At 45.4% G+C, this 17908-nt stretch overlaps 1 long non-coding RNA gene and 1 pseudogene across 4 annotated transcripts; one reads left to right on the top strand and one right to left on the bottom strand.

The window, feature by feature from the left end:
• Nucleotides 1-210: 210 nt before the first annotated feature.
• On the top strand, nt 211-842 carry LOC134480171 (large ribosomal subunit protein eL43-like; annotated as a pseudogene).
• Nucleotides 843-3674: 2832 nt separating this feature from the next.
• Nucleotides 3675-16277, bottom strand: LOC134480172 (uncharacterized). Of its 4 annotated transcripts, XR_010054392.1 has the most exons (4): nt 15703-16143; nt 10758-10830; nt 10256-10424; nt 3675-4902 (listed from the first exon to the last, which is right to left on the bottom strand). It is a non-coding gene; the product is annotated as an uncharacterized LOC134480172 (long non-coding RNA). The 4 variants fall into 4 exon arrangements; XR_010054393.1 differs by lacking the exon at nt 10758-10830 and having other exon boundaries at nt 15703-16132; XR_010054395.1 differs by lacking the exon at nt 10758-10830 and having other exon boundaries at nt 15966-16129.
• Between the last annotated feature and the right edge of the window lie 1631 nt (nt 16278-17908).

Genomic DNA, 17908 nt, shown 5'->3' with positions numbered 1-17908 from the left:
CTGGCTCTAGCTGTCCTTGTCCTGACAGAGGCTGAGCGTGTGCGTGCACTCTGATATTCAGAGTCCCAGAGGCCCTTCCCACACACCGCCTGCTTAACCTTGCTAGATGTGTCAATGTGCAGCACTGCAATGTATGAAGCATGTGGGGCATGCCTTCACGAGACTGCCGTAGCTGGTGAAGAAACCTTTCGTAATACCAATCCAGTCGCCTATGACAAACTCTAAGCTGTGAAAGTTGAACGAGAATCATCCAGCATGTCTATATGGTTAACAGTAAGCTGTGGTCAGTTCTGTTGGCCACGCCAGGGAAGGAGAGTGTTTGTAAGGATTTTGTTTCCACATCTGACGGAGCATACGCTAGAATCTTCTTGGATCTGCTTATCTCTTCATTGTAAACACAATTATCATTTCTCACCTGATGTCCTGGTGCCTTAAGAGTTAATTCCGAGCTCTTCGGGCTTGGGCTTCGGTTCCAGCGACATGGTTAAATGCAGCAAGAAGGTTGGGATTGTCGGGAAATACGGGACCTGCTGTGGTGACTCCCTCTAGAAAATGGAGAATAAATTGAAACCGGCCAGCATGCCAGAGTACACTTGCTCCTTCTGTGGCAAGATGAAGAGGTGAGTCATTGGCATCTGACACTGTGGTTCCTGCATGAAAATGATGGCCGGCAGGGCCTGGACCTACAACACCATCTCTTCAGTCACCAGAAGTCTGCCATCAGAAGACTGAAGGAACAGAAAGACCAGCAGAAGCGATGCCCTCTGAGACTTGCCTAGCCTGCAATAAATGGGTTAATTCATGTAAGAAAAAAAGTTGCTTCTGAGAATGGGGATGTTGGTTTTAAGGGAATGGATGAATATTTTGTTAACAAACTAAAATCTGCTAGAATTTAGGTTAAGTTTATTATATCTATAGTATAAAAACATGAACATTCTGACTTGACTTTGATGCAGGAGGAAGATATTGCGCTGAGACACTTAAGGTGAGGTTGGAAAGGAATGTGAAGAATTAAGTGGATGGGACAGGCGATGGAGCCAAGCACAAATGGTGTGGCCAGCTGACGACTCAGAGCCTGGAGGACGACTGTCCCCTCAGATTTGGACGGTGAGTGCAGAGGACCTTTCATAGGAGAGAGTTCCATCCACTCCCTTCGGCTCCTCCTGGTCTTTCCTGTGGACATTCCAGAAGAACGCAGAAGGACGACCTTGGGGGAATGTGTGGCTCACATTGGAACGCTGGACACACATTATTGGAAAGACACTCCTGGAAGACTAACAAGACGCAGCTCGAACTTTTCAAATGCTGGGAACAAGAAAATGTTCATTTCCAATGACCACTTGTGTCCTGAAACTTTTCAACTCAAACAATAGATAACAAGGACATTCTGTGACAGCCGTGGACAGGAGGCTGGGGTCTCTGCGACAGCTGTGGCTATCGGAGTAGTGACCTGTGGGAGGCGGGAAGGTAATTTGTTTCAAGATGATTAAGTAGCTGGTCTTGGGTCAAACTTTTGCAATCTACCCCCGAGTTTTAGCTATATTTACGCAAAGTATAATTTGGTGGAAACTTTCCTTGTGATAATGAACTCAATTCAATGTGCACGATAAAGCTTAAGAAGTGACTATATTGAAACTCTGTAGAGCACATATGACACCTATATGAAGATAGGGTCTATAGATGGACAAGCCCATGATAAGGATCTTGGGGAGGATCTGATGTGTTCTTCCCACACAGATGGCATGGAGGTCACCAGGCCATCAACCATTCCTTCTCCCAGCCTTAGGGGTGGAAAACAGGTGATACATCCCTTCCTTTGAAGGAATAAGCCTGTGAGTTTCACATCCCTGGTTCCCCTAGTGCCTATCTGTGAGCACAAGGACCTCCCTGCCTCCCACAATAAGACACGAGGAACAGAGTGTCCCTGATTCCATGGAACAGACCATTGGAATTTGTGACCTCTAGAACCCAGGCTGGAAGGACTTGAGAGCCCAGCCCCATGACTAGCTAATGCTGAGGCAGGGTGGGGATTCTAGAATTCCAGGATGGGATGCTGGCCTTGGCTGTAGGGGGCATACACATCTGGAGCCTGGCTGGAGGCCTTTGTTCTGGTCAGCACACCAACTCAGGTAAGTACCCAAAGCCTGGAGTTTATGGAAAAAGTTGCAGTTAGCTCTAATACTCTCCTAATTGGCAGTTTGAACAGCGACAAGACTGTTCTGTTCTTTGGCAAGGGCTGAGAAGGTACTGGAATGTGGTGGGATTGTCTCTAGGGTACAACATGGCTTCGTACCTCAACTTTACCATCAGCTAAGTAGATTTGGGGAGATGGTTTCACTTCTTGGAGACCTGACTTTCTCACCTGTGCAACAGGACGGCGTCTTCCCGGGCTGCTCGAAGCAGTGCTAGAAAACACACAGCAACCAACACAGTGCCCGGCATTCTAAACTGAGGGCAGAGAAAAATAAGCCCTTGCTACTCAGCCTTCCAGGTGTGGCTGACCAGGGTCCAAGAAGGGGTCGTCTGAGTTAATGGTCGGCCTGGAGCCTGCTGGCAGACCCTCAAGTCTCCTCTTGGAGGTGTGAGGGTGGGAATGGGAACTGGCGGCACAATCCAGTGCTCTGGCTGAGTCAAAGAACAAAATCCCCATCCCCACTTGTGTTCCAAGTCCTGCCAGAGGCTGTCTAGAACTGTGGGATACTGCTGGGTTGCTGGATGACCTTGGGCAGTCCTGTCTGAGGGAAAGTCTATTTATGCTGACTGCCTGCCACAGGAGGAAGTCAAAGCTCACTAGTCTGGTGTTCAACGTCCCTTCTCCAGTCCACTCGCTCCACCTCCCATATGTCCTCCTCCTGCTCCCTGATTCTATTTCTCTTCTTGATCCCTCAGATAAAAACCTACATTCCCAAGCCTTTTGTCTGTCTACAGCCTACTTGACTTTTCTTTATCCTGAATCAGGCTCGGTTTTATATGACAGGAAAATGAAGAGTTTAAACAACAGAGTTGTTTCTCATGTCAGCAAAGCCCACAAGGAGCAAATCTCTAATTCTGGCTTCTAGGTTCCCAGTCACCTGTCCTGATGCTCCATTATTCTTAGCGCCTAATCTGTTATGGGAGTGAGGCTTCAGACACCTCATGCTGATTAAGCCAGCAGAAAGGGCCAAGAGGGCCAAAGATGTGTTCTGTTCCTCAAAGCGGTCTTCTTATTACACATGACACTTCTTATATCTGTCAGGGATTTAGCCACTGCCTCTCATCTAGATGCAGGGAGAGGCTAGGAGCTATTTTGAACTCTGCATATTATTTGTAATAAAATTGACAGGGAAATCTTGGGGTGTAGGTCCACACTAACATGCCCAAAATCCTTAGTTCAATCTCCAGCACTGCTTAAAAATAGTAATAAGAAAAAAAGAGTTGTTTTTGACATGACCCTAGTAAATAATGTGCTATATAATTATCATGGGCCTCAGGATGGAGAGAAGACTGGAGCGTCGGGGCAAGATGTGGTGAGTTCGTTAAAGTACAGGTTGTTGTGATGGTGGCTTGAACCTGGAAATGGTTCTGAGAGGTAGAGAGTTGTTCATGGGTCTGAGGGGTTGAGAGGTACGAGTATGGTCAACAGGCTTTGGTGACTGATTTCCCAACAGAAATGGGATGGGTAGAGGAACCCAGCATTTATGAAAGGGAACAAGACTTTAATGGCCAGAGCTAAAGCAGCGCGGTGTGCAATGGGATGTGGTATTGGGAGAGCAGGTTGCTTCTCCAGGGAGGATCCTGAAAGTCTTGTTGCAAGGTAGGATTGGAGAGATGAAATCTCATTGATGTCCCATGGAGTTCTTCCGTTGTCCCTGTATAGGGCAGCTCAAGGAGTCTATAGGTACTAGATGGCTTGTGATGGTACCCCAGAGATACTGGCTTCCACTGTGAGAAAAATAAGGGTCCTGCTTCATGATTTCTTGCCTCTCTAGAGCCTTACCTGGCAGCTTGCATTGATGATGCCGGCCTTCAGACACATCGGGGTGGCTATGATCATAAGGCCATGGAAGACACACCATATGACTGGTAATATGTGGTAGTAGTTCCAAGGGGCAAGTTCCTGCCAGGTCCCATGTCCTGCCCAGGCAGGGATCTTGCTCCATACCTCTAAGTATGGAGCTTGACCTTTTGGTGACTTAGGACTCGGTGGTGTCTCTTTTTTGTCCAGCATTCATACTTCTGCACTGATTCTGATATAACCTTTACAACCTTCCTGGGGACTGTTTGCTAGAGATACTGGTCCCTGCTGGAGACCTCTGAGGAATGCATTTCTTTAGGGTCTACCATGGCCCAGGGCTGTGATGAACTCTTTATCTTTAGGTCTCAATCCTCTTGCAAAAAGCATGTTTCCAGCTCCATTTTATCAATGACATAGCTGTGGTTGGAGGGCTAGATCCCAAACTACCCAGCATTACCTGTTTACTCTTGCCCATCCTATATAAGAATTGGAATGATACTGTATTAGATACTTCAGAGATGATGTCTGTGAAGTAACATCTTCGCAATGGTCTCATCACAATAAGCACTGCTATTCTCTTTTAAAGGATGACAAAACAAGTTTGAGAAGTTAATTATTCCAAGGTCACATTGCCAGTACAAGGCCAAGTGATATCTAAATATCAAACTTTGACTTTTCTCTCTAGCTAACTACGCCAGAAGGTAGAAGGTTCCAGATCCTGCATAGGAAAGCACAGTCACTCTGGGATAGTGTTGAGGTATTGTGTATCCCAGGGTGGTCTGCAATTCACTATGTAGCTGACTGGGGTTGGTCCTGCGCTCTGGGAATGTCATGCTTCCACCAGGTGCTGGGATTACAGGTATGCAATCGCTGTGTCCAGCTCTAAGTTTTGACCTGGGTTGAACGACCTGCAAAGGATAAAAAAGAGAAAGATGCATAGATAAAGTGAATCCGGCACTTTTTAAAAAAAAATCCTTTTTGTTCTTAATAGATGACAGACCACCAGGACTTGGGGTTAACACGGTCTTTCTATTTTTCTTGAAAAGAAGGCATTGTAAATAAATGAGTCAAGAATGGTTTGTGAAGTGGGGGATGACCTCTGGCAGAGCTAAATGGGACAAAGGGACAATGTTGACAGGGACTATAGTAAAAGCAGATGTCGGAGCATGAGGGGAACCCTGTCAGAGCTGCCAAACATGCATGGCAGTCCTGAGAACCCAGTCCACCTGACTAAACCCCGGCATTCTCTAATGTCAGAGGGAAGATATTTTTATCTGCAGGGTGTGAGGGTCCAGAACTTTCTGGGTTTGGGGGCCTCTACCAGTGACCTGGATGAGACAAACGAGAGGGGGGAAGGATGGAAAAGTCTTGGTGTTGGCTCCAACATCATCCTGATCCCTGGAGGAAGGAGCTGGCTCTTTAGACGTGAGATGATTGGACACCGGCCCATGGCTGCAACCCATGGCTAAGGGACTCAGGACTCCTGATCTTGGTGCCGAACAAAAGACAAAATTGGAAGCCAGGAAAGCTGGCTCTTTCTCCAGCTTTGTCCTGGATGGTCTTCTGGAGTAAAACCCTCTGCCCTGACTCAGTCTGCTTTCTCTAGGGAGGCACATGATTGCTACCACATTGGGAGGATAAGGTAGGGCAATGCTCACAATGTGCTCCCAGACTGTGAGATGTGATACAAGTGGCAGTATTACAAGTAGAGGCGAAATAAAATGTCCTCCCAGCCTTGTCATCAAACTCAGAATGTGACTCTACAAGGCATTCCACTCTTTAGCATCTTCAGAACTTGGAGAAGTTGGAAGTGCACTTACTGAGAGGCAGGAGTTACTAACAGAGCTTCCTGCCCCAGTCCCGGGTTCTCTGAGGCACTCAGCAGGAAGCTGCTGAAGGCATATGCCTCCCCTCCCCCCACCCAATTTCTAGGAGCCTCCTTTTTGGGGTTTTGTCCCATAACCATCTTCATTTCAGTCATTGCCCCATTATGGAAGTTGTTAACACTCCTGGCACAGAGGCCCCAGCTTTCTCCTCAGCGTTAGGGTCCGAGTCTGTTTTATCAGAACTCTACGCAGGAGCTGATGCACACAGAAACCTTTGAACTAAAGAACATTTGGCTCAAACTTGAGATTTTTTTTTTCAGATAAGGAACTGAGACCCTGACAATGGAGCTTTTCTTTTTCCAAGAGCATAATTGTCAGCTTATGAAGTAACATTTTACCTTTGGCATTTTAATGCATACTTAGCTTTGGTTGACCCTTGTCTCCCACCTGCTCCTGTCCACCTCTCGACCCCTGACCCCACTTGGACCCTTCCATTTCCAGTATTCCTTCTGCCAATTTCATATTACTTTGATGTGTCCCTATTCTCAGCCTCCTTTTTTCTTCTAACGGGTTCCTTTCTACTTTCTTCACTTCTGCCCATCCTTATTCTCACACACATAACATAAACACACACACACACTCAGCCACACAAGACACACAGAAACAGAGAGGCACATATACATAGGTACGCACATACACAGTCACATAGACACACACACAGAGAGGCATACACCCATATACACATGAGTCAGTGAAGCAGTCAGGGACCCAATCCTTGTTTCTCTGTCTCAGGGTTACAAATGTTTTCAGAGCCCAGTTGGGTAGGGAAGTGGGTAACATGCTAGAAGTGGTAGGACATTGTCTTCATTGGATTTTATTGAATTACTTGAACCATGACTTTTACTAAATTTGGAAACACTTTCATTATTTTTCAAATATATTTTTATATCAGGTGCTATTTTATCTCCTTTACAGACTCCAGTGACCTGAACACTGTTGTCCCAAGCAGTATTGAAGCCCTGTTCATTCTGCTTATGGGGCAAATATCTTTTGCTGACTTACCTCTAGTCTGCTGATTCCTCTGCCATTTGTCTCCTGCAGTATCCAGTCTGGACTCTACATAGCTCAGCCTGGCCTTGAACTCTTGACCCACCTGTCTCAGCTTTCTTAATTCGGAGATCATAGGTACCAATGATCTATGCCACCCTATCCACTGAGCTGTTTGGCTTTTTAAAAATCTCATTGTATTTCATAGTTACAAAATATTCACTTGGTTCTCTGAAGTCTAATGTCTTTACTAAGAACTATCTTCCAATTCATTTAATTTACTTTTACTTCAAAAAGAATAGTTATAATAGCTATTATAATGGGCTTAATGATTCGCACATTGTTTTATCTTTCTCTAGAACTGATAAAGGTTTTCTGGTATTTGTCATCCCAGGCTTTCAGACTGTATCCTGGACATTTTGATAGCATGCTACGAGACTCAAGTCTTGTTAAAATCTTGATTATTTGTTTCATTTTGCTTAAACAAGCATTCTGCTCCACTATGTTCTGATGGAAGATTCTTTATTCTTTAACTGTTTGGTTTCTTGAGACAAGGTTTTGCTCTGCAGCTCATACTGGCCTCTAATTTGTGATCCTTCTCCCTCAAACTTCTGATAAGTGTGTGTTATTACATTCAATATTACTCTTGTTCTCAAAGCCTTTGGTGTGCTATTTGAGTTGTTTTACATGCATGTAAACTGAACCAAAAATGACTTAAGCTTCACATGCAATCTTCTCCCTTTCCCATGCAGATTCCCCCCACCTCTCTTATGTATGCATGTGTATGTCTTTGTATTTGTGTGTGTGTGTATGTGTGTGAGTGTGTGTGAGTGTGTGTGTGTGAGAGTGTGTGTGTGAGTGTATGTGTGAGTGTGTGTGTGTGTGTGTGTGTGTGTGTGTGTGTGTGTGACTGTATGCATTTATACCGTGTATGGACAACAAAAGCCCAAAGAAGTCAGAAGAGGGTGTTGGATCCTCTACAAGTTGCAATAGTTGTAATTCCAACCATGTGGTGCTGTGAATTGAATCCAGATTCTCTACAAGAGCATTAGGTGTGTTTACCCACTGAGCCATTTTGCTAGCCCCAGGAACTAATTCTTTACAAGATTATATCCTTATTGTAGTAGGTCAGATTGATGTAGCATGTGACTCTAGACTGGATCACTTAGCCAGCAAGCATTTACTTCTTATGGTCTTGGAGGTGAGGAGTCTGGGATTAGGTGCCAGGAGGGCCATGCTCTGGTGAGGGATGCCCTTCCAGATTGCAGACTGCTGGCTTCTTGTATTTTTAGCATGTGGAGAGACAACTAAAAATCTTTCTGGACTTTATTCTTGCAAAGCCCTTTATCTCATTTACAATGGCTTCATGGATTCAGAATTACTGAATTACTTACAAACCATCTCCCAATACCATCACACTGGATATTAAATGTCAATGTGTGGGTTTTGGGGGGCAGTCACAAGATCTCCTAATTTATGACATGCCTCTCTTTTTCTGTACCCACCCTTCTCTTTCTACATGGAGGGAACACAAGGGCACTGAATCTGGTACAGAGGTTAAAGGTAGGAAGAAAGGAACTGGAGCCACTTAGTAACCTCAGGTATGTTGCATTGCATCAGCAAGGGTACTCAGTGTGTTAGTTCTTACTACCTTTGGGACCACTTGGGCCTGTACAGTAAGTGTTGCCATTCTTGATAGACAAGGAGGCTGAGACACAGAGGTAACCTGGTTTTTCTCAAGGTATTGACCAGTAAATTGAAGAGTAGGATCTAGGTCTCCTGAGTGTAGGTACTGCTGACTGTGGCAGCCTTTAAGAGTTTGGGATCTGATGAAATTCTATCCTTATACAGATGCAGTCAGAGCATTTTCCTAAGTGGCATATTAGTTGTTACTGTAAAATTATTTAAAAAAGGCTTTCTTTTACCTGGCACTAGGTCCAGCACCGCAGTGCCTCAAGATATCTGGTAGACATCTTCATCTCAGTCAGCAAAGCATCTCACCTGCTGTGCTCCATCCCATATCACACTGCTGATGGCCTCTCTCTGAGCCTGGCAGCAATCTCTCTACCCATCTAGTTCCCAAGGCAGGTTGCCACCATGCCAGACATATACATCCCAATTCTGTGGCGGCCTAGTGTCTCCAGCTACTACATACTCTCTTGAACTTAAATTGCCACATGAAAGAATACACAACACTATTGATCTAATTGATAAGATATAATTGCCCATCTAGACATGCAAAGCCCTTTACACATTCATCCCATAAGAATATTCATAACAAATGTGCAGAGAGGAATCAGCCTCCATGTTCTCTTCACTGCTTCTCCTTTGCTCCAATCTCCTCCCTCTAAAATTTTTCTCCTGCCCATCCTTCCTTCTCATCCAATGACAGGCCTCGTTCTATCTTGCACCTGCCTACACCTGGGTGATGACATCACCCTACATTAGTCATATAGGTGTCTGGAGAAGAGAGATTGTACAACTAACACTGAAGCCTGGAGATTCACAAGACACAAAGATGCCCACTGGGAAGCCAAGTTCTCTCTCTCTCTCTCTCTCTCTCTCTCTCTCTCTCTGTGTGTGTGTGTGTGTGTGTGTGTGTGTGTGTGTGTGTGTGTGTACTCATGCATACATTTGGAACATAATTCAAACAGGTACTTATATCCCTCCTCCCCAAATCTAAGACATTCAGAGAGTTTTCTGTTCTAGTTAGGGTTACTATTGCTCTTTTGAAACACAATGGCCAAAGCAATTTGGGGAGGACAGGGTTCCACATCACTGTTCATCCTAGAAGGAAGAGAGGACAGGAATCCAAACTCAGCAGGAACCTGGAGACAGGAGCTGAGGAGGCCATGGAGGGGTGCTGCTTGCTGGTTTGTTCCCCCCTGGCTTGCTCAGCCTGCTTTTAAAAATAGAACCCAGGACCACCAGGTTGGAGATGGCTTCAGCCACAATAACCTGTGCCCTCCCCCAGCTATCACTAATTAGGAAAAATGCCTTACAGTCATCTCTTAATGGAGCTATTTTCTTAATTGAGGATCCCTCTTCTATGACTCTAGCTTGTGTCAAGTTGACATAAAACTAGCTAGCACATTTTCTTAAGAAATTAAACATCTTCCATTGCTAGTAGTTTTTCCCAAGCATTGACCTTACTTCCCGAGGTTTGTTCTGCCTTTGACTCAAGCTGCATGGGTATGTGTAGACCCCCTCCCCCCAAGTCTCTCCAACTTTCCACTTTCCCTTGTTCAACCCTCTAACCCCATTCTCCCTCACTCATCCCTTGCCTCAGGATGGGCTCAGGGTTGTCAACTGGGCGCCAGGGATGGCAGGATCATTTCTAGACCATGTTCTTCTGACCAGAAGGATGAGTCAGGGATGGAAGACTGACCTGTGGGGGTTAGAGGTAGTTTCAGAGCAGCAGGGTCCTCTCTCCTTGCTCCCACTCATCATCCCTGCTGATTGTGGCTCAGAGCAGAGCTGGGAGCCATGTACATGTGTACACAGAGGATTTCTCTCCTCAAGTTGGACAGTGAGGGGCAGAATCTCTTCTTCTTCCTCTGGGGGTATGAGAAATGCATTTTATTTGGGAATGGGCTCTCACTAAGTAGTTCCTAATGGCCTTGAACTAGCTGCATAGACCAGGCTAGCTTTGACCTGACAGAGGCCTACCTATCTGTCTCCCTAGGGCTTTGATTGAAACTGCTCATTTTAGCCCAAAGTACCCAGAGCCGCTGCTGGTTTCTTTCCTCCCATCTCCCACCAGGCTTCTGATTTAAAGCACGGATAGAAGGGAATCTTGCTTAAGTCTTGACCCTTACAAAGACATTAGTTATATCCTTTGCTTCGTAGCAGAGATCTTGCTACCCCGAGGGAGCAGTGTCTACCCTTACCCTTGACACCTCTACTGCTGTCTCCCTGGTCTCTAGGTTCAGGGTATAAGATTGTTGTTCAGGTTCTCAGGGTCTGTAGCGAAGAAAACAAAACAATGTAAAAACTAGGAGTGCAAGCATGACTAGCTTTGAAGCTAATCATGTCTCAGGGGGGCTCCTCTCTGAGACATTAATCCCATGAGGAGGAAACCGAGGCCACCCTGGAACTGGCTTCTTCTCTGGGAACCAGTAGATATATGGCCAATTCTGTTGCCAATTTGTGGCCCAGGAGCATCTTTAAGACGGTCTCTCAGTACACCTGGGCTATCTCTTCACAGGGGCAATGGTCTGTTCTGGGTGTGACTCGGAATTTTAATTTCAGATATTCTCGGTTAGTCACGAACTGTGCAAAAACATCCGGGCAAGCCCGCAATAGCTCTGCAGAGAGAAGACTTTGGTGGCCCCGTGTCGTTGGGCTCCCGAGAGCGACATCACTATAATCTCTCCATCTCCACTATCAGGGCCCGGCACATCTGTATCGCTTTGTCATAAACTTCCATCAGGCCCTCAGCCATGGACCCAATCTACATCCGGCCAATCATTGTGAAACTTTAGCTCTTCCTCATTCCAAAGGCCCTTAGCAGCTTTCCCTTGCTACAGGGAAGGCTTGGAGTTGGCACCTAAAGCTTCCCCATTAGTGTCTTTTCCTGAACATTCCCCTTTCCCTCCTTTCTTTCTCAAATGCCTTATTGCCACACAAACATGCCTAGACTCTCCCGGTTTCCCCAGACTTGTGCCCTCTTCCAGACCTCATGTTCTCATCCTTGCCTCTCCGAATGATTACCCTCACTTCAAGGGTTAAGGCTACACAGCCTGGCCACCTTGGGTTTGACTGATTCTCATTCCCCTAGGTATTAACACTTTTTTTTGACTCTTCATCTTTGTCCTTCTGTAGGCCTGTAGCTTGTGTCCCAGCTCTTCCAAACCCTCTTTAAAAGATTCAAATGTTAAAATGATTCATCAGCTATTAAAGCTCCCATGAGTCTTCTAAACGGAAAGGAAAAGGGAGGGAGGGAGGAAGGGAGAGGGAGAAAGGGGAGGGAGAGGGAAGAGAAGAAAGGGAGAATGGGAGGGAGGAAAGAAGAGAAAAATCAAGCCATGGGTACATTTTTTAATATTCTGCAAGAACTGTTCTAGAAAGTCTTGAGTTTCCTGGGAAAGAAGTGAAGCATTTGCTGCCCTTTGCTCAGCCTCTCGGTGTGAATCTCACCCCTGCCCTTTACGCCAGCATTTGGTTATTGGGTAGAAGTCAGAGCTACAGCCAAGGTGTCTCTTCTGAGCACTACTCTGGAATCCTCTAGGGAGGACTTTGGGTTGAATCCTTTTCAGGGGGCCGGGTGACTCACTTGAAGGGGAGGTTGGGTTCCACTAAAGAACTTGGTAGGCTTCAATCATCTGGCACATATCAAGCACTCAATATTTGACTGCTCTATTTATTTTGTGATTTTTATCAAGAGTCTTGAAGCCCGAGGTTTCCTTGCTGCCTAGTTTCCCTTAGGGCACTAGCAATTGTGCTTCTGCTCTGCATATCTTTCCCCTTCACCTCACACATTGCTTTTCCATTGCTATGTAATTAGTGACCTCAAATGTAATCTGAAAGAGACTCAGAGCTTTTATTTGACATAGATTAAGTGTGTAGGCACAGGTATGCTGTGTCCTCTACCGAAATGAAAGAGAAATCAAGATTTTGGTCACAGCTTCAGTTTCCTGAGGTATAAGGTTGTCTTCCAAGTTCTCTGCTTCTTAGCTGAGTTTAATTCCAATTGTGACATGCTATCTTCCATTTCTGGGACATGGCCTTCTGCACTTGTGATAAGTTGCTTCCTTAAGACCTTCCCTGGAGGGGTTGGGGATTTGGCTCAGTGGTAGAGTGCTTGCCTAGCAAGCGCAAGGCCCTGGGTTTGGTCCCCAGCTCGGGGGGGGGGGGGGGGCTTCCCTGGAGATGCTAGTCACCATGGACTTCTGAGAAGACCTGCTTCCTGTTAAGGTATATTTGTGATTAGGTCGGAACCACCCAGGAAAAGACCCATTTTTAAACCCCAAGTCAGCTGACAGGGGGCTTGGATACGTCTATGAAATCCCTCTTACATAGGTGGCAAGATAAGGCATGACACTGAATCCAACTTCTTGCTCATTATCAACAGTAGTATGTGTTTGAGGGAGAGAAACATTGGACATCTGAAAAATTTTCCTGACATGCTTCTACCTGCTATGATCCTAAGTCAGTAGAGCTTAGCTTTCTATGTAATGTTTTAGGAAACGGGGGCACAAAGTGACTCTGTTTTTGAAGTGGTCTCTTCCTTTTGTTCCTGCCTCCTCAGCAGACCTCATAAATCAATGCAAATTGGTCTAAATAGCTCTTTAGTTTCCTCCTTCAAGTAGAAGAGTGGTTTCTATAACAAAACACTTGAGACTGGGTAATGATATTTAAAAAAATGTGTGTGTGTGTGTGTGTGTGTGTGTGTGTGTGTGTGTGTGTGTGTGTGTGTGTTGTTTGCATGCCTGTGCACCAAATGCATGCAATGTCCTTAGAGGCCAGAAGAAGGCATCAGATTCCCCAGGACTGGAGTTACCAATGGTTGTCAACCACCATGTAGGTATTAGGAATTGAACCCAGGTCCTTTGGAAGGCAATCAGTGGTTGTAAGCACCGAGGCATCACTTGACTGGGTGATTTGTGAAGAATGGTGATTAATTGGTTCAGGGTAGAAATCTAAAAGCTTCATAGATGAAAACTTGGTGTTTCAACACTTGGCAGAAATTGAGTACACATTGTAAGATAAAATGGGAGGCTGCCTCAGTGCATTACCCTCTCTTGAGGTAACATCCCTCATGAGAGTCCCTTGGAGCTTCATTAAGTCGGCTCTTAACAGATTCACCTCTCAACACCATCACAACAGCAACCAAATTCTGACATGAGTTCTCAAGAGGCAAACCATACTCAAGGTATAGGAGGACCTTAGTGCTCCTTAACTCCCAACATGGGCTGTTATGTGCACTGGGGTCTGCTAACTATGGTACTGGTGATAGGGCTATATGACTTCTAAGCTCTCAAGTCTTCAGGAAAGAGCCTCTGCTATGTGTGTCTCTGAGCCAACATGCAGTGCCTGTATGTTCTAGGTGCCCAGTAGAGGCCAATGAGTAGACAGGCCATAAGTAGGCCATAACAGAAGTGCTATGGTAGTGTGGAGAGGCAAAGGTGACTAAACAGTGCCTCGCTTGCTTTGAGGTCTGTAGTATTAGCATTTCCCTTTCCATTATCCCCCGGTGGCTCACTCCATCATTTTCCTAGGCATCAGTCACTCTTTCACAACTCTGTCCTCATTTGTCTATGACACTCTGAGGAATGATCTGTGCCAACAGTCAGCAGCTGCCACTTAAGGTACGATAAATGACCTGTTTTTAAACACACCCCTAACCTTGTAGGGTTTTATTTTAATCTTAACATCTTGCAAAAGTATTACTTTTCCATGTAATCATGAGGGTAATGTGCACATTCGTGCAGCTGCCAAGGAGCTCAGAAGAGGGTGTTGGATGCCCTGGAGTGAAAGTTGCAGGCTGGGAACCAAATGTGTGTCCCCTGAACATCGTAGGAAGTATTCTTAACTACTGAGCCATCCCTCAGGCCCCTTGTACTTTAATTATAAAAAGACGTAATCTTTATTTCTGTGTGTGTGAGGCATACATATGACACTGGTGAGTATTGCTTCTATTTTATTTAAAACATCTTTTGTGTGTGTGTGTGTGTGTGTAGCATGTAAGTGCTTGTGCCTTCAGAGGCCAGAAGAGGGCACTGGAGATTCAGGAGCCAAGGATTCAAGTGGTTGTGATGAGTCCCCAAGGATGATGGGAACTGAAGTCAGGTCCTCTACAGAGTAGCAAATGCACTGAACCACTGGTCTTTCAGTTACAAGCATTTTAACTTTTTAAAATTTAGACTTATTTATGTGTATTAGAGTTTTACCTACATGTATGTGTGTGTGCCACATGCATGCCTGGTGTCCGGGGAGATCAGAAGTTGCCAGATCTCCTGCACCTGGAGATAAGGATGCTCAGAAGTTACCATGCCCATGCTGGGAACCAAACCACTGTCCAGTTGGGACAGGAAGTGATCTCAATGACTGAGCCATCCCTCTAGCTAGTTTTTCACAGCTAGATTTATTTCATGTGTAAGAGTGTTTTGCCTGCATGCACCATGTGTGTTCTTACTAACCACAGAATCCATAAGAAGATATCGATTGTATCCCCTGGAACTGAAGTTCTGGTTGTGAGCTGTCCTGTGGGTACTACGAATCTAACCTGACTCTTATGACATTCCTATGGAGGGCCATCTTAATCACTGTTGTTACTGTGACCAAATACCTGACAAGAAGCAACTTCGAGGAAGGGTGGGTTTGGGCAATTATGCTTGAAGGGACATAATTGCCAGGGGGAATGGAAGCGAAATACTATAGGTGCTTATAAGAATGGCCAAAACCCTCACAGAAACTTTGCAAGACCAGGTAGCAGTTGCTTCCTGAGTTTTCTAGGATAGGAACCAACAGTCTCCGGCCTTGCAACTGACTCCGAAGATAAAAATGTTTGCAAAAACCCAGCTCCTTGACATCGACGCAAAGAGCAGACCAGAACGGGTAGAAGTCATTGCTTCTGCCTCCACTCCCGGTCTCTATCCTTATGTCGTCCCCATAATGTTTGTCCTATTTCTTTAACTGTTCATCTTTTCCACTTGGCACTTTAACCTTAGAGGTCTCTGTGATGCACCCTCCCTTTCTTGACTTATGAACTGATTTTCAAAAGTTCTGTATTCATCTGAAAAGGAAATACAGATGCTGGCCTGTTGGGTCACGATCTGAAGTCCATGTTTGGAAGAGAGGAGTTCATGCTGAAAGGCTGTTGTTGCCCCTTACCTTACTATACTTCTGTTCCCCCTTGCACCTCGGATGACCCCGAACATGGGGACGTGAAATGGAAAAAAAAATCAACTTTATATTTCTTGGAGGATAGTCTTAATTCTGATCTCTTCAATCAAAAACGGGTGACAAAAACCAAGGGTTTGTTCACCTTGTCCTGCCTCAATCCCCTAACAGGAGAACATGTCCTTCAGAAGCAGAATTGTCTACTCTGTTATTTTCTGTTTTCTCTGTGTAGCTCTGGCTGTCCTGGAACTCACTTTGTAGGCCAGGTTGGCCTCAAACTCACAGAGATCTGCCTGCCTAGGCCTCCACGGTGCTGAGGTTAAAGGTACATGACACCACACCTGGCTAAGTTTCAACACTTGCCTCTTTCAATGCCTTATTCCTATCCCATCTCTGCCCTACAGGGCAAAGACTCCTGGGAACAGCAGCATTCTAAGCTGTTAACAGCTAAAGGCTCCCCGGGGCATTCTGTCTCATGGTGACAGTTGGCAGAAGCTAGTTCAAGAGAGAGGTCTTTCAGGCATCAGTAGGGAGAGAGCAGGCAAGAGAAGAGGGTATTACCAGCCTTAGAAGGAAGTACTCCCAGCCGGTACTCCTAGCTCCCAGGCACTTTGAGCCTCATTTAGGGCATCATTCATCCTCGTGTCCTCCTGTAGTCCTTACAGGGGATCCCCTGGGTTTACCCCTGCAGGGGACCCAGAGATGAATCAGACATGGATCCTGCCCTCGAGGAACTTACTTTTTAGTGGTAAAAAATGGCCACCAAATAGACAGACAGCAAAGGCAACTGTGAGGGTCATGTGGCTTCAGAAGAGAAACCCACAAAAGAGAGGCCTTAAAGAAGGCTGCATTTTAACTTCACCTCTGTGTACCTTCTACTTATGGTGCCAGACACTTGTGGTCCAAGACTGATCTGTGTGTCTAGGGACTGACTAGAGAAAAGGGTCGAGGAGACTACGCACTGAGGATGCTGAGGGTGGACCATGACTGCCTTAACACTTAACACTTTTCCCCAGTGTTTGCCCAGACAAAAATAGGCAATTATTTTGGAATAACTGCAATTGAGACCTAGATTGGAAAAAGTGCCCTTCTGAGGGCAACGAGGCCAACCACTGACTGTCCACTCTATGACTCTTAGACGATGGGAGAGTTGATGATACACCTTCAGCCTAAGCAGGGTGCCAGCTCCCTTGGGTAGCCCCTTTGCAGTAGAATGGGAGATGAGACCTAGAAAAGCAAATACAACTAGGAATGATCTCTTGAATTTGTGGTAGTTTTAATGTTTGGCTCATGTCTGCCGGGGGAACTAATGTAGACACAGATTTTGAAACATATGAGAAGAGATTTAGTGACGTCATTCATTGGTTGGAAAGGAGATGGAAGGAACTCAAAATCAAAAGCACCATTGAAGGGGGCAACTGGCAACAAAAGGGGCACAACAGAAAGTTTAGCCCATTTCTTTTTTCTTTTTGTCTTCATTTTGAAATTGCAGCTTTACTTGTTTTGCGACTACATAAAAATCTTATGAGGATTTTTCTGTGGCAGGGAAACCATGACAGAAATCTTAACCGTTTGAAAAGTGCAACTTAACAATGATTTTTTTTAAATCCTACCTTCTGGGATTTTTTTTAAAAGATTTATTCTTATTTATGAGTATGTGTGCATGAGTCTGCATATGTGTATGCGTGTGGGTGCCCACGGAAGTCAGAAGAGTTATAACCTGGCACTAAAGTCATAGGCAGTCGTGAGCTGCCTGACGTGGATTCTGGCACCAAACTCAAGTTCTCCTCAAACTACACTCTCAAGGAAGTGTTCTTAACCAATGAGCCATCTCTCCAGGCCCTGGATTTTTATTTCTAAATCTGATCATAGTATTTTTCTAGGAGTCTAGCAATCTAAATTTAGGTAGAAGTTACCTTAGCCTTAGGCAGGACAAAATGGTCTGACTTGTTAAGGGAAAAGGAAGTAACGGATAAATCTAGTCATTCAAAGGATAAACAGAAGAGAAACGAAGTGTGTTTTAGACAGCAGGAAAAGGGAGGGATAGGGGGCATGGGTGTGTTGGTCAGACTAAAGTCTGGTAGGGGCCATGACCCTTGATCCTAGAACCTGTGGGAGAAAGGGGAACGTTCTCTGAGTGACTTTTCTATATTTCCAGCTTGACGGAAGGAGTTTAGTCTTGGAGGTGTGGCCCTTG

The sequence above is a fragment of the Rattus norvegicus genome, chromosome 8, assembly GCF_036323735.1.
Source record: "Rattus norvegicus strain BN/NHsdMcwi chromosome 8, GRCr8, whole genome shotgun sequence".
NCBI lineage: Eukaryota > Metazoa > Chordata > Mammalia > Rodentia > Muridae > Rattus > Rattus norvegicus.
The sequence above is the reverse complement of the archived record's forward strand: the minus strand, read 5'-3'. Positions and strand labels throughout refer to the sequence as shown.